A 14,433-nucleotide genomic window follows, 5' to 3' on the forward strand; every position below is an offset into this window, starting at 1 on the left:
TCCCCTTCTAACATCTCCAATGGTCCCCATGCTCCCAATTTACTCAAGCAATCTTGTATTTTTCTGTCTCCCATGTGAATTAGATCCATGAATGTCTCTCTTAGGTTATACTCTGTTGTCCAGGTTTTCGGGGATTGTGAATTGTGGGCTGGTTTTTTTCTTGCTTTTCATCTAAAAGCCATTTATGAGTGAGTACATATGATATTTGTCTTTCTGGGTCTGGGTTACCTCACTCAATATGATGTTTTCTATATCCATCCATTTGCCTGCAAAATTTCAAGGTATCATTATTTTTTTTTCTACTATGTGGTACTCAATTGTATAAATGTATCACATTTTCCTTATCCATTCTTTGGTTGAGGAGCATTTATGTTGTTTCCAGGTTCTGGCTATGACAAACAATGCTGCTATATGCATAGTTGAGCACATGTCCTTGTGCTCAACAAGGACATTCTTTGGGTATATACCCAAAAATGGTATTGCTGGGTCTTGAGGAAGGTTGTTTCCTAATTTTCTGAGACATCACCAAACTGAAACCCAAAGTGACTGTACCAGCTTGCACTCCCACAAGCAATTGAGGAACTTTCCCTTTACCCCACAACCACTCCAGCATACGTTGTCATCAGGATTTTTTATCTTGGCCATTCTTACAGATGTGAGATATAATCTCAGAGTTGTTTTGATTTGAATTTCTCTGATGGCTAAGTATGTTGAGCATTTCCTTAAGTGTCTTTCAGCCATTTTAGATTCCTCTGTTGAGAGTTCTCTGTTTAGGTCTGTCCAAATATAAAATCCCTTCATGATAAAGGTCTTAGAGAAAGCAGGGATAAAAGAAACATACCTAAACATAATAAAGGCAATATACAGCAAGCCAACAACTAACATCAAACTAAATAGAGAAAAACTCAAAGTAATCCCACTGAAATTAGGAACAACACAAAGTTGTCCACTCTCCATATCTGTTCAATATAGTTCTTGAGGTCCTAGCTAGAGCAACAAGACACCAGAAGGAGATCAAGGGGATACAAATCAGAAAAGAAGTCAAACTCTCACTATTTGCTGATGATATGATAGTTTACGTAAGTGATCCCAAAAATTCTACCAAGGAACTTCTACCACTCAGAAACACTTTCAGTAAAGTCAGAAGTTACAAGATTAGCTCAAAAAAGTCAGTAGCCCTCCTGTACAAAGTAGATAAATGGGCTGAGAACAAAATCAGAGAAATATCACTCTTCACAATAGCCACAAACAACACAAAATATCTTGGAGTAATTCTAACCAAACAAGTGGAAGACCTATTTGACAAGAACTTTAAATCTTTGAAGAAAGAAATTGAAGAAGAGTCCAGAAAATGGAAAGATGTCAGAAGCTCTTGGGTAGGTAAAATTAACATAGTAAAAATGGCAATCTTATCAAAAGCAATCTACAGATTCAATGTGATGCCCATAAAAATTTCAGAAAATTAATCAAAGACCTCAAAAGAACAATACTCAATTTCACATGGAAAAGTAAAAATCCCAGGATAGCCAAAACAATCTTGTACAATAAAGGAACATCTGGAGGCATCACAGTCCCTGACTTCAAACTGTACTACAGAGCTACAGTACTGAAAACAGCCTGGTATTGGCATAAAAACAGACAGGAGGACCAATGGAACCAAATCAATAGTGGGTGTTTATAACTGCAACGTCACTGGTGGGTAAACAGAGGCATAAGATAGTGATGTGATTGGTTAGAAGGTGAAGTCTGAGTTCAAATTTAAATATTTACTTGACTCAAATATAAACATAGTTAAAAATATGTACTGAAGTACATTTAAGGAAGATCTTGCCTCCCTTCTCATTAGGATGCCTATTGTTGCCTCTAAGAGAAAGCAGTTAACATCTCAAACACTAGGCACTCATTAACTTGCTCCATGCGATGTCGGATGTAAGACAGACCCTCACTTACTAAGAGACTGCAACAAGCATCAGGACCCAGACTCTATCCAGTTCTCTGCTCCGTCACTAGGGTTGGAAGTTCCATGAAAGCTGTGGGTGACTTCTACAGCTTTGGCTCTCCTCCCATAGCAACTTCTAGAAGACAGGAGAGATAGGGAAAGGGCTTTCCCACATATGCTCTTTTATAGGGGAGGAGGCACCTTTTCTTTTACATTTTGTTTTAATTTTATTTTTGAGAATTTCGTACATAAGTACTATATTTATATCATTTTCACCCAAACTCTCCCCCTTCAACTCCTTCCATGTGAGTCCCTCTAAACTCCATTACTTCTTTTTTAGTTTCTTGTTTTATACACACACACACACGTGTATGTATAAGTGCAACATAATCAGTGAATGCTGGTTGTATATGTGTATGTGTGTGTGCTTAGAACTGGCCACTCAAAATTGTATAACCTATCAAACTCATTCCTGGAGAAGACTGATTCTGTCTCTCTTAGTAGCATTATAGCTCTTCATCTAGGAGTGGGAGCTTCTGAGAAGTCCCCCACCCACACTGGCATAGCAACTGTTGTTATTGTAAAGATTGTCTTAGGTGATAGTATTATTGAGATTTCAGGGGTGCAGCTTTCTGTCACACATAGAAGACACTTTCTCATAGCAGATGTATTAGTCTTCTGGCTCTCACAGTCCTTCTATCTTCCCTTTCTGGATGTTCTCAGGAACTTACATATAAGAGTTGTGTTGTAGATATAACAATTTGGGGACAGGTAACCCATAGTCAATTATTCTCTGCAGTTTGACCAGTTGTAGATTTCTTTTATGGTCGCTATCTGACACAAAAAGAAGTTTCTCTAATTCTGGGTGATAGCTGCACTCAACTGTGAGTATTATAATAAGTATTTAGGACAGTTAGAAATTATAATAGTTGAAGAAGAAGTCTAATAGTGGGCTATCCTCTAGGGTCCACAACTCAGTACTCAACCACAAGTAATTGGCTAGATCTACAGTACGAGACATATATTCCACCTTATTGAGTAGGTCTTAAATCTGATTATAACTGGGGTGTTAGCACTACCCCAGATATCAGTGCTACCAGTGTATCTTTGGGTATCTCTTGCTGTGCTGGTCACTGTTGTGGTTAGAAGGCTTTACATCTGGGTAGGACTTTGGATTGCTTTTTTCCCTTGGCAGCTTGCACAGCACCTTACAGGAATGATGCTCTCTGGAAGTGTCTCAGGGTTTTGCTGTAAAATTGGCCAAGGTATAGTCACAACTGATGGTTGTTACTGACTGTGGTATTGCCATGACTGGCTTGATCAGATCAAATTTATCATTCTAGAGCTTGGGAGATTCTCCTTAAAGAATACAAATTCCTAAGACATGAAAAGTTGTACTCTTTTACTGTGATATTCCACAGTGAGAAGAGAAAGATACTGGGTCTTCAACAATTGCATCCTTGGGTCCAATGTCCTGACCAGTACCTACACTGCACATCCATGAATGTACATGAAAACCAGCCTCTTCACTCTTAAGTGGTCTTCACTTCTCACTTTCTTAAAGGGGCATTTGGCTATAGGTCCTAGATTCTAGGTGATACAGTTATTTCTTGGTGCCTATGTGAAACTCCATGTCGGAAAGATGGCACAAATGTTGATAGAAATAAAAGCCATTGCCCTAAAAACCTTACGTTTGCCTTTGTACAACAGAAAATAATTCAGAGACTCTCATTCATGTTGGAGGATGGCCCACTTGTTCATCCCGGCACCTGGCTAGCTTATCCCCGAAATAACCACACAGAAACTGTATTAATTAAATCACTGCTTGGCCCATTAGCTCTGGCTTCTTATTGGCTAACTCTTAAATCTTAATTTAACCCATTTCTATTAATCTGTATATTGCCACAAGGCAGTGGCTTACCAGCAATGATTCAGCATGTCTGACTCTGGTGGCACCTCCATAGCATCTCCTTAACTTTGCTTCTTCCTTCCAGCTTTTGGTTCGATCTTCCCAGCCTACCTAAGTTCTGCCCTATTTATTGATAGGCCAGGGCAGTTCCTTTATTCATTAACCAAGACAAACAACACACAGGCAGAAGGACCTCCCACACCATATTCATAGTGGCCCAAATGGACAGAATGATAACTGACATTAACTCAGATAACTCAGTGTGGTCACTTCTCAAGCTATCCACTCTGGATAGCTGTGTTCTGCCCTCTAGAAAGCAACCCTTACCTGCTGCTCTCAGAAAACTGGCTAGACTGGCTGATGGCTCAGAATCCCCTTGCCTCACCCAAGACCTTCCATATGGACAGCTTCCCTGACAAATGAACAGCACAGCCACCTAATTCCTGTTGACTTAAGTGTGGAAACCTGAGATTTTTATCAAGGAGTGATGATCATAGCTGTTTTCATCCACAGTCTGTGTTTCCTTCATGGCATAGTTATCACATGAGCATGACAGGCAACCAACCTATTTACTTCACTCAATTTTATGGGTTAGTTGTGGTTACTATTTTAATTGTGGTTACAATATTTTAATTGATATGGTTAACAGTTTCAAAATTTCTGCTTCCCACTTAACTGTCCCTTGATGTCTATCCTAAGGTCAAAGGATACTTGCTTTTTATGGCCTCCACCTTAACACCTTCAAAAGCGGGGTCCTGGCTGGGGACCTCTTTTGACACAGACGTCACAAGCAGACCTACCTTTCTTTCCTTTAGACATGATTAAAAGCAGGAGCTGTGTGGAAGAGGCTTCTTCTGTTTCCCTGCTGCTTCATAGATTAGTTTTCATTTAAGGGGCAAAAACTAACTTTCTCAGCACCCCAGGATTTCAAATTAAAAGATCTGCAGGCAATTTCACTTCAGTCTATAGACATAAAATGCCTTTTTTGTTTGTTTGTTTTTAACAACATCATTTGTCTCTGTTCTCACTTGGATCACATTCAAATTCACCTCCTCCTTGAAGGACTTTGTTTAAGGGGTTATAGACCGCAGCAGATCCCTATACACTGGAACTTTACCTCCAAAGCAGAAATGGCACCTACAGCCCAGGAAACTGGCAGTTTGGTCAAATATTTTGCCGATGGAAAACAGGCATTTCCCAGGGTCCTGCCTGCTGCCATAAGACTGCCTCTCCTGTCCTGATTCCTGTCCACTTCAGCAATAACTTCTGCACCTTGTAGTCTTATAGAATTCAGAAATGCAGTGTATGTTATTTTAAAACCAAATTTTTAAAGTAATTGAACTTGTATGGGACATAGCAGCTTACTTGACAAGCCCAGATAAGGAATAATTTAGCCACCATCAGTGTCCTTGTGAACCTATATTTCTTCCATCTTCATCCCCACTGGCCACTCCACTTATGTTACAAGATCGCTTTGGTAGCTCCAAATACAAATACAATCAATACACAGCTTGATTCATCAGGAAAGAAAAGAACACGGAAACTTTGTGGTTTGGGGTACTACAAGCAGACACCAGTCAGAGCACTACATGTTCTCCAAAGACTAAAGGTGTTTTCTTATTTGTCAGGGTAATGCCACATGCCACGGCCTGCCAGATTATAGTTATGGGTTGGATCAATCAATAGTCTTGTCCACTGGGACTGAGAAAGACTTGAGAATCTTTTGGTGAAGGTGGTGGGAGGGAAGGAGGTTGGGAGGAGATGCACTTTATCTAACCTCTCAGACCATTGTATTGGAGCGGTGTTTCTCAAAGAGTAGATCATGATGGATACACTGTGAAGACAGCCAGGCCCCACTAACACCTAAGTCAGAAGAGTCTCCAGGGCTCTGCATCACACTTTTTCACTCTAAAGACTAATGGTCCTGCAGAACTCTGAGGCCTCATGTGATTCAAATTTCTGCCCTCAGTCATCTCCACAGAGAAGATGCTAAATGGATCTACAGATGTCATATTTCAAAACTGATAATTTTTTCTTTTTCTTTCCATCAGAACTTGCCTGTGTTCTTGATAGCTTTCTGTGGAATCAACTGCTCTGTGAACAAATGCCACTTGAGGGGACTATTTTCTCTTCTATTAATTTTATTTTGGGAATAAAATTAAGAGAAAAATACAATTAAAAATAACAACAATTAACAGGAAAAAAAATAGAGGTGAGAAATTGATCACTTTTCTTTTTCTTTCTTTCTATCTTTTTTTTGTTTTTTGTTTTGTTTTGTTTTGTTTGTTCTAGGATCAGGCCCCGGGCCTAATGCTTGCTATCAAGAGCACCACCATTAGGACATGTTCCCAGACCTATTGCATTTATTCCGTATGAGCAAATAATTTCTATATTTTCAAAGTTAGCCACTTGGCGGCTACATGGGGCATTATTTCCCAATTCCCAGACAGTGTGAAGTAAGATTCATGTTCACTGCGAGTGTTAGCTTCTACATTAGGAAAGGGAACAGAAAGATATAATACTTCATGCTAATACAATGCTTCGTCTGGAGTTTATATTAATTTGTTTTCCTCCTACAGTAATTGTAGGCATGTATTCTCACTATGCTATGAATCTCACTTCTCAGACTGAGGTGAGAGAAGTGACAGTGTGCACATGTGAGTCCACACATAGCTCTAGAAACTGGTCTTAGACCAGCAGGGCTGCCACCAACTCTACCCACCCATGGGAAGTATCCTCTGAGCCACAGGTGGCTTGTATTGGTCCTTAAGACTTTATAACTAGCTGTAGCGTCTTACAGTGAGAAGAACATTCTTTTAACATTCTGAATTGTTGCCTTTACTTAATATTAGATGAGCCATGATGACGGCAAAAGGTGGAAAGGTTTACGGATACCAGTCACTGGCCTGAGTAGCCATTGCACTCTGACGGCTTACATTTTCTTACTCGTGACAGCTTCCGTCACTCTTCATCACTTCCCAAGGCTGACACTTAGAGCCCAACCTGCACGTCACAAAGCAGTGCAATAACAAAGCACACTGACCTGAAAGACAAACCACTTGAACTCCAGATTCAGCATTTATTCTCATTGTATGCCTATGAAAGTTACTTAACTGCTTCATATCCAAGTTCCTTTATTTCTGGTAGAAGCCAACAATAATATTCACATAAAATTTCATAATACTTATTGAGATGTATTATATATAAGGTATTTAAACTATGTCTGACAAAAGACAAGCACCACACACCACTGGTCTGTCAATGAAAGTCACACCATATCCACTGTGGGAAGCAGAAAGGCTATCACTGTGGATAACTGACAACTTCTATGTGAGACAGGTTATGCAAATGAAGCTAGTGGCCCTGCTATAGGCTGCTTGGGTGTAGGCCCTCTGTGAATTCTAAAAGCAGAGGATGTGGAGACATCACCATCAGTCTTCAAGGTCTCTGAGACAAGTCATTGTTTCAACCCTCTTTTCTAGGTAGAGATGTGGGGAAGAGACTTCTGACTCTACTAAATTGATGACATTTATAACAGAGCCAGGACCTGTGATCATGCAACTCATCCATCATGGCTTCCATCTATATGTTTTGATATATATTGTTTATATACACATTGATATGTATTGTATATATACATATATGTACAATATCATGATATAGATTGCAAAATGGATTTACTGTAATAGGAGCTTGGCATGTGAAGCAGTGGAGATCCCTGGACTAATGAATACAAGGCCATGAGTTCAAGAAAACAAAATTAAATGGACCTAAGAAGCAAGCTGGTGTAACTATCCTAATATCTAATAAAAGAGACTTCAAACTAAAGGTAATCAAAAGAGATCAAGAAGGACATTTCACATTCATCACAGGAAATATCCATCAAGATCAAGTCTCAATGCTGAACACTTATGCTCCAAATACAAGTACACCCACATTTGTAAAAGAAACATTACTAAAGCTTAAATCGTACATCAAATCCCATGCACTTCAACACCCCACACTCCCCAATGGACAGTCTGCCAGACACAAAATTAACAGAGAAACAAGGGAGCTGTCAGAAGTAATGACTCAGATGGGCTTAATAGACATCTATAGAACATTCCACCCAACATTAAAGAACATACCATTTTTTCAGCACCTCATGAAACCATCTCTAAAACTGACCACATACTCAATCAAAAAACAAATCTCAACAGAAATGTATACAATGACTTGCACAAAGAGTTCAGAGGATGTGTTTTGGGATTGATTCTCTTTCTACCTTCATGTAGGAGTCAGAGGCTCAAACTCTCATCTCCAGGCTAATGTGTCAAGAACTTTTGACCTACTGAACCCTCTGGCCAGTTCAGGGTGATAATTTGAATGCAACATGTTATTCAAAGGGCTGAATCATATGCTCAAAATCTCTACAAAGTAAATGTATAGAAATGTCACATATACAAACAGTAAGATTCCAACTTTCCCACTGATTAAAAAAATAACTTCCACCTTAGACTGAGGGGAGAGCCATTTCTTAATATTTATGAAATTCTAGCCACGTCTGAATTCCAACTTGGCTTTTCAAAACAGTAGAGGTCAAGTTTGTTCTCTCTTCTATGTGACAACCCTTCAGATGTTTGACAAGACAGATTTCTTATTTCCTCTACATTGTCTTTTACAGCTAATCAAAGATTTTTTAAACTAACCTCTTTCCTAAGAAGCAAGAACTGACTTCCTTTAGAGACCTTCAGTGGCTGCCATAGGCACAGCCTGGCTCATCTCTCCTTTAAAAACAGGCACTGAGCAACGACAAAACACCTCCTGGCCTGTTAATTCTTTACAGGACAGACGTTAGGACCATGGTACATATTTGTCTAAACTGCACAGTGAAGCCATATGCAAATTTGCATAATGGCCCTTCAAGAGATGGGCTGAGTGTTAATTACATATCACCTGTAACTAGATAAAGCTGGGGTTTGGTTTTATCTTTATGCCCTGTCAGAAATTCCCTGAATTCCCCACATCCCCACTCATTTTCCTGTCATTTCAGGTGGCATTTAAAAGGAAGAGGTGGCAAGCAATGTGTGATGCGTGTATTTGTTGTTTTTTTCAAAGTTAATAAAGATGCTTGTTTTCAGATAATTTCTAAGAGGTATACAAGATGTTTGCTAACCTTGCAAACATTTTGAGTTGGCTAGTTTCTCTGTGTCAGGGATGGTCTGGTCAGATGGATTAAGGAAGAATTTGTATTAAATACAAGTTGCTTGCCTCTACTCCCTAATAATAATGGATCTAGAAGCCAGATAGTAAAAATATTCTGGCTTGGGCACTTAGAGGTAAACTGGAGTTTCTATGCTAAAGATTATGCTAACTAAGGGTTTTTTGTTTTGGTATTTTTTTGTGTGTGTTTTCATTTTCTTTTCTTTTGGTTTTCTGTGGGTGATCAAGTTTTCTTTTTAATTTCATTTTTCATTCCAACCACAGTCCTCCCCCCACCCCCTCATCTTCTTCACCCACCCCACATCCTTTCCTCCCATGGTAAGGGAAGTCAACAAGTCTGGCATTAAGGCTGAGCAAAGTATGCCACCAATTTGAATCCCCTTGATCTTTAATTGTCTTATTGCTCTAGCTAGAACTTCAAGGACTATATTGAATAGATATGAAAAGAGTGGACAGCCTTGTTTTGTTTCTGATTTTAGTGGACTTACTTTGAGTTTCTCTCCGATTAATTTGATGTTGGCTGTTGGTATGCTGTAAGTTACTTTTATTATGTTTAGATATGTTCCTTGTATCCCTGATCTCTCCAAAATCTTTATCATGAAGGGGTGTTGGATTTTACCAAAGGCTTTTTCAGCATCTAATGAGATTATCATGTGTTTTTTTTTTTTCCTTCAGTTTGTTTATATGGTGAATTAAATTGACAGATTTCTGTATGTTGAACCAACCCTGCATCTCTGGGATGAAGTCTACTTGGTCATGGTGGATGATTTTTTTTTCTTTTTGTGGTGTTCTTGAATTCAGTTTGCCATAATTTTATTGAGTATTTTTGCATCAGTGTTCATGAGGGAGATTGGTCTGTAATTCTCTCTTTGTTGCATTTTTGTGTGGTTTGGGTGGCCTCCTTAATCCTGTGAACTAACTTGAAAAATGGCATCCAGTTAAACAGTAAATGTTTCCAGTGTGTTTTTTTACTCATGATTCAAACCAAGGAAAGAACAAAAAAAAAAAAAACAAACCTGCCACTACATGCCAAGATGTTGTGTGAAGTCCCAGACATAGAAAGAAATGGAATGTGGCAATTGGGCTCAAGTGCCAACCCAATACATAGGTCTATGACACTGATGGGCTTAAGATAATATCTCTATTTCTTCTCTGTCAGACTCAAAAAAGGATAAAGGACTTCAGAAGGTCACCATAGGAATTTAGAGTCCATGTAAGTCTTTAACATAGTTCAGACTCTCCACACATGTAGTAGCCATCGTGGTCTTTGGTGTAGCCACTGCCACTGAATTATTCTCTCTGTGACCTCAGTTCCTCCTGAGGAACTCTTCCCTGTATACCCTTCATTCATCCTTCCTGCTCTCTGCAATTGAAAACTCTTTGCATAAAATGCATTTCAATTATCCCATCCTCATATAATCAATCCTTTTTAAGAGACTTTGTCAAACGTTGTGTGATAGCATTTTTATACACATCTGAAGATTGAGAGATAAAACTGTGAAGTGAGTTCAATCACGAAAAATAGTAAAGGCTGTTTTTTTCAGTGCTTTCATAAGTGTGCAAGCTAGTGAAGACATATAAGTTTAGGGTCAAGATTATTGGGTTTGCTGTAAACACAAGACTAAGATGCAACAATGATACAGATAAGCACAAGACCCTTTTCCTGTTCTCCAGATTCGGGTGAGTTAGCCATCATGTGTCTCTGTTTGCTGATCTTTTCTTTAAAAAAAATATCATTACATTTTATTTATTTACTTTTCCATTGTGTGTATACCACAGTGCACACATAGAGGGAGAAGACAAATTGTAAGAGTCAATTCTTTTTTCTGCCATGTGGATCTCAAGAATCACACTCAAATCATTAGGCTTGGTGGCAGGTACCTTTATCACTGGAGCCCTTTCACTGGCCTATGGTTTCTTATCTTTAGACTGGGCATAATAAGTATTATGGTTTAAGTAAAATGCTGCACATCTATCTGAGTGGCTGCAGCAGGCATCGGTTCCCAAGAACACACCCGCAGGTCTCTGAAGTGGAGGCAAGCAACTGGCAACAGGTCCTGAGAGCAGCCAGTCCCAGGTAGGGATGGCACAGTTCCTCCAAGTGGCTGCAATAGGTCACAAGTCCCAGACAGGGAGCCACATGGTGGTGAGAGACCTTGATGGGGCAAACAGTCCCTCGAGGAAAGGCAGACAGATGGGCATGCCACAAGTCTCTAAAGGCAGCTGCTCCCAGGCAGGGAGTCACACAGACGGTGAGAGACAGAGGCATGGATAGGCACACCATGCAGAGGGAGGTTTGATATTAATTTAGTGGGTTATGGAAGGGAAAGAGGAGAAGGGTAGAAGAGCAGAGGGAGACACACACAGAGAGAGAAAGAGAGAGAAACAGAGAAGGGGAAGGGGAGAAATGGGGAAAAAGGAGAGAAAAGAGCAGCCTCTTTGAGAGGGAGACAGAAAAGAAAAGGACTGAGGTTGGAAGCTGAAGATCATCTTGCCTTGGCAGATGGGGGGAATGGGCATGGTTTGTCTCTTAAAGGGACAGAGCAGACCATTACAGTACCACCTCTATTTTATAAGAAAAAGGCGGGAGTTAAGGCACAACAGTGTAGTGGGAAACAGCGGGTCTACCCAGCTCCCGCACGGCTAGCTTATGCCCCAAAATAATTGCACGGAAACTATATTCTTTTAAGCACTGCTTGGCCCATTAGCTCTAGCCTCTTACTGGCTAATTCTCACATCTTGATTAACCCATTTCTAATAATCTGTGTAGCACCACGAGGTGGTAGCTTACCAGGAAAGATCTTAACCTGCGGCTGTCTTGGAGAGGAGAATCATGGCGACTGCTTGACTCGGCTTCTTTCTCTCAGCCTTCTGTTCTGTCTACTCTACCCACCTAAGGGCTGGCCTATCAAATGCCAATCAGTTTCTTTATTAGTTAACCAATGAAAGCAACAGATAGATGACACTCCCACAAAACAAATTAAAGGAATTGAGGAGGTGGATTCTCAAGACTGCTTCCTGATTATTTGTAAGTGTCATCTTGAGCGGAGAACCTGAGAAAACTGGATGTTGGTCATATCCTGGGATAGCTGATCTGTTTGTTCCTGTCCAGTATTTGTGGTATGAAAATGTTAGGTGTCTCTTACACTTGTTAAGGTATTGGCAGAACAGAGGACAAAGTTAAGCTAAGGGGGAAAATTGACTATGAAAGGGATAATGAGAGAAAAAATTGATAACTTGTTTTTGTTTTCACACCTTTATAACTTGCAGATCTTGTATTTGTATTTTATTTTATGGTAAGGTGGTTCTTTTAAACTGACAAAACCTCACAGCTGTCAAACTGCATCAGATCTTTGAGAAGGATAAAATTTTACTTGAGTCATTGATTAAAAATCAACAGAGAACTTACTTGATTGGCACCTAGATCTTCAGGGTCCTCCATGGTCACTGAAGGTCATATTTGCCTTTTGGTATTTAGTGCAGGGTCTGCAAGGTTCCAGAAGATCCTGTGAACTAGGAAATCTGTAGGAAGACAAGCTTAGCTTGACCTGAACTGCTAGACTGTTGATTCCCGCAATTCTTTCCACTGTCTGGTGATCTTCAGTTTAGATGAAAGGCAGTTTTTCCCAGTGGTCAGTGCTTGGCAGTTGAAGCAAATTGCCGATGGACATTGTTCTGGGCCCATTTGTCTTCTGTCTTCTTTGAAAGAAATAGAGTGCTGCTGATAGCAGCTAACATGTCTGTTTTTGTTATAAGAAGGTTTAATAATTAAATATTTAAGTGTCGTATTCCCCAGATCACTGAGCAGTTGAGGGCTGTTTATCAGGTACAGCTACAGGATAGAATCTGCCTGGAGACCAGGGTCAAAACTTGATTGTACTGGCTCTTAACTTAACATGTAAGATTTATACTCATAAAAAGACAGAAAGAGAAAAAAAACTGTTTGCAATAGACTGTTAACAGCAGAACTGACAATGGTAAAGAAGAGTTTAATATTTTTTCTTTTTATTTTTATTGAGCTCTACATTTTTCTCTACTCCTCTCACTACCTCTCCCCTCCCCTTCAACCCTCTCCCATGGTTCCTAGGCTCACAATTTACTCAGAAGATCTTGTCTATTTCTACTTCCCATGTAGATTTGATCTATGTATGTCTCTTTTAGGGTCCTCATTGTTGTCTAGGTTCTTGGGGATAGTAATTTGTGGGCTGGTTTTCTTGCTTTATGTTAAAAAAACACTTATGAGTGACTACATGTGATAATTATCTTTCTGTATCTTGGTTATCAAACTCAAAATGATGTTTTCTAACTCCATCCATTTTCCTGAAAATTTCAAGATGTCGCTATTTTTTTTTGCTGTGTAGTACTCCATTGTGTAATATACCACATTTTCCTTATCCATTCTTCAGTCAAAGGGCATTTAGGTTGTTTCCAGTTTCTGCCTATGACAAATTATGCTGCTATGGACATAGTTGAGCACATGTCTTTTTGGCACAATTGAGCATCCTTTGGATATATACCCAAAAGTGGTATTAAGGAAAGTTGTTTCCTAATTTTCTGAGAAATCGCCACACTGACATCCAAAGGGGCTGGACCAGCTTGCATTCCAACCAGCAATGCAAGCTTCCACTTCCTCTCCAGCATAATCTGTCATCAGTAGTTTTGATCTTGGCCATTCTTACAGGTGTAAGATGAAATATCAGAATTGTTTTGATTTGCATTTCTCTGATGTCTAAAGATGTTGAACATTTCCTTAGGTGTCTTTCAACCATTTTAGATACCTCTGTTGAGAGTTCTCTGTTTAGGTCTGTTTTCCATTTTTTATTAGATTATTTGTTCTTTTGATGACCAATTTCTTGAGTTCTTTGTATGTTTTGGAGATCAGACCTCTTATGGGGGTTAGTGAAGATCTTTTCCCATTCTGTAGGGTGTTGTTTTGTTTTATTGACCATGTCCTTTGCTTTACAAAAGCTTTTCAGTTTCAAGAGGTCCCATTTATAAATTGTTTCTCTTAGTATCTATGCTGCTGGGATTATATTTAGGAAGTGGTCTCCTGTGCCAATGCATACAAGTGTACTTCCCACTTTCTCTTCTGTAAGTTTCAGTGTGGCTAGCTTTATGCTGAGGCCTTGGATCCATTTGGACTTGAGTTTTGTGCATGGTGATAGATATGGGTCTATTTTCATTTTTCTACATATTCATATCCAGTTATGCCAGCACCATTTGTGAAATATGCTTTCTTTTTCAATTTGATATTTTTTTGCTTCTTTGTCAAAAATCAAATGTTTGAAGGTGTGTGGATTAATATCAAGGTCCTCGATTTGGTTCCATTGGTCCTCCTGTCTATTTTATGCCAATACCAGGCTGTTTTCAGTACTGTAGCTCT

This window comes from Microtus ochrogaster, chromosome 5, assembly GCF_000317375.1.
Source record: "Microtus ochrogaster isolate Prairie Vole_2 chromosome 5, MicOch1.0, whole genome shotgun sequence".
Classification (NCBI taxonomy): Eukaryota; Metazoa; Chordata; class Mammalia; order Rodentia; family Cricetidae; genus Microtus; species Microtus ochrogaster.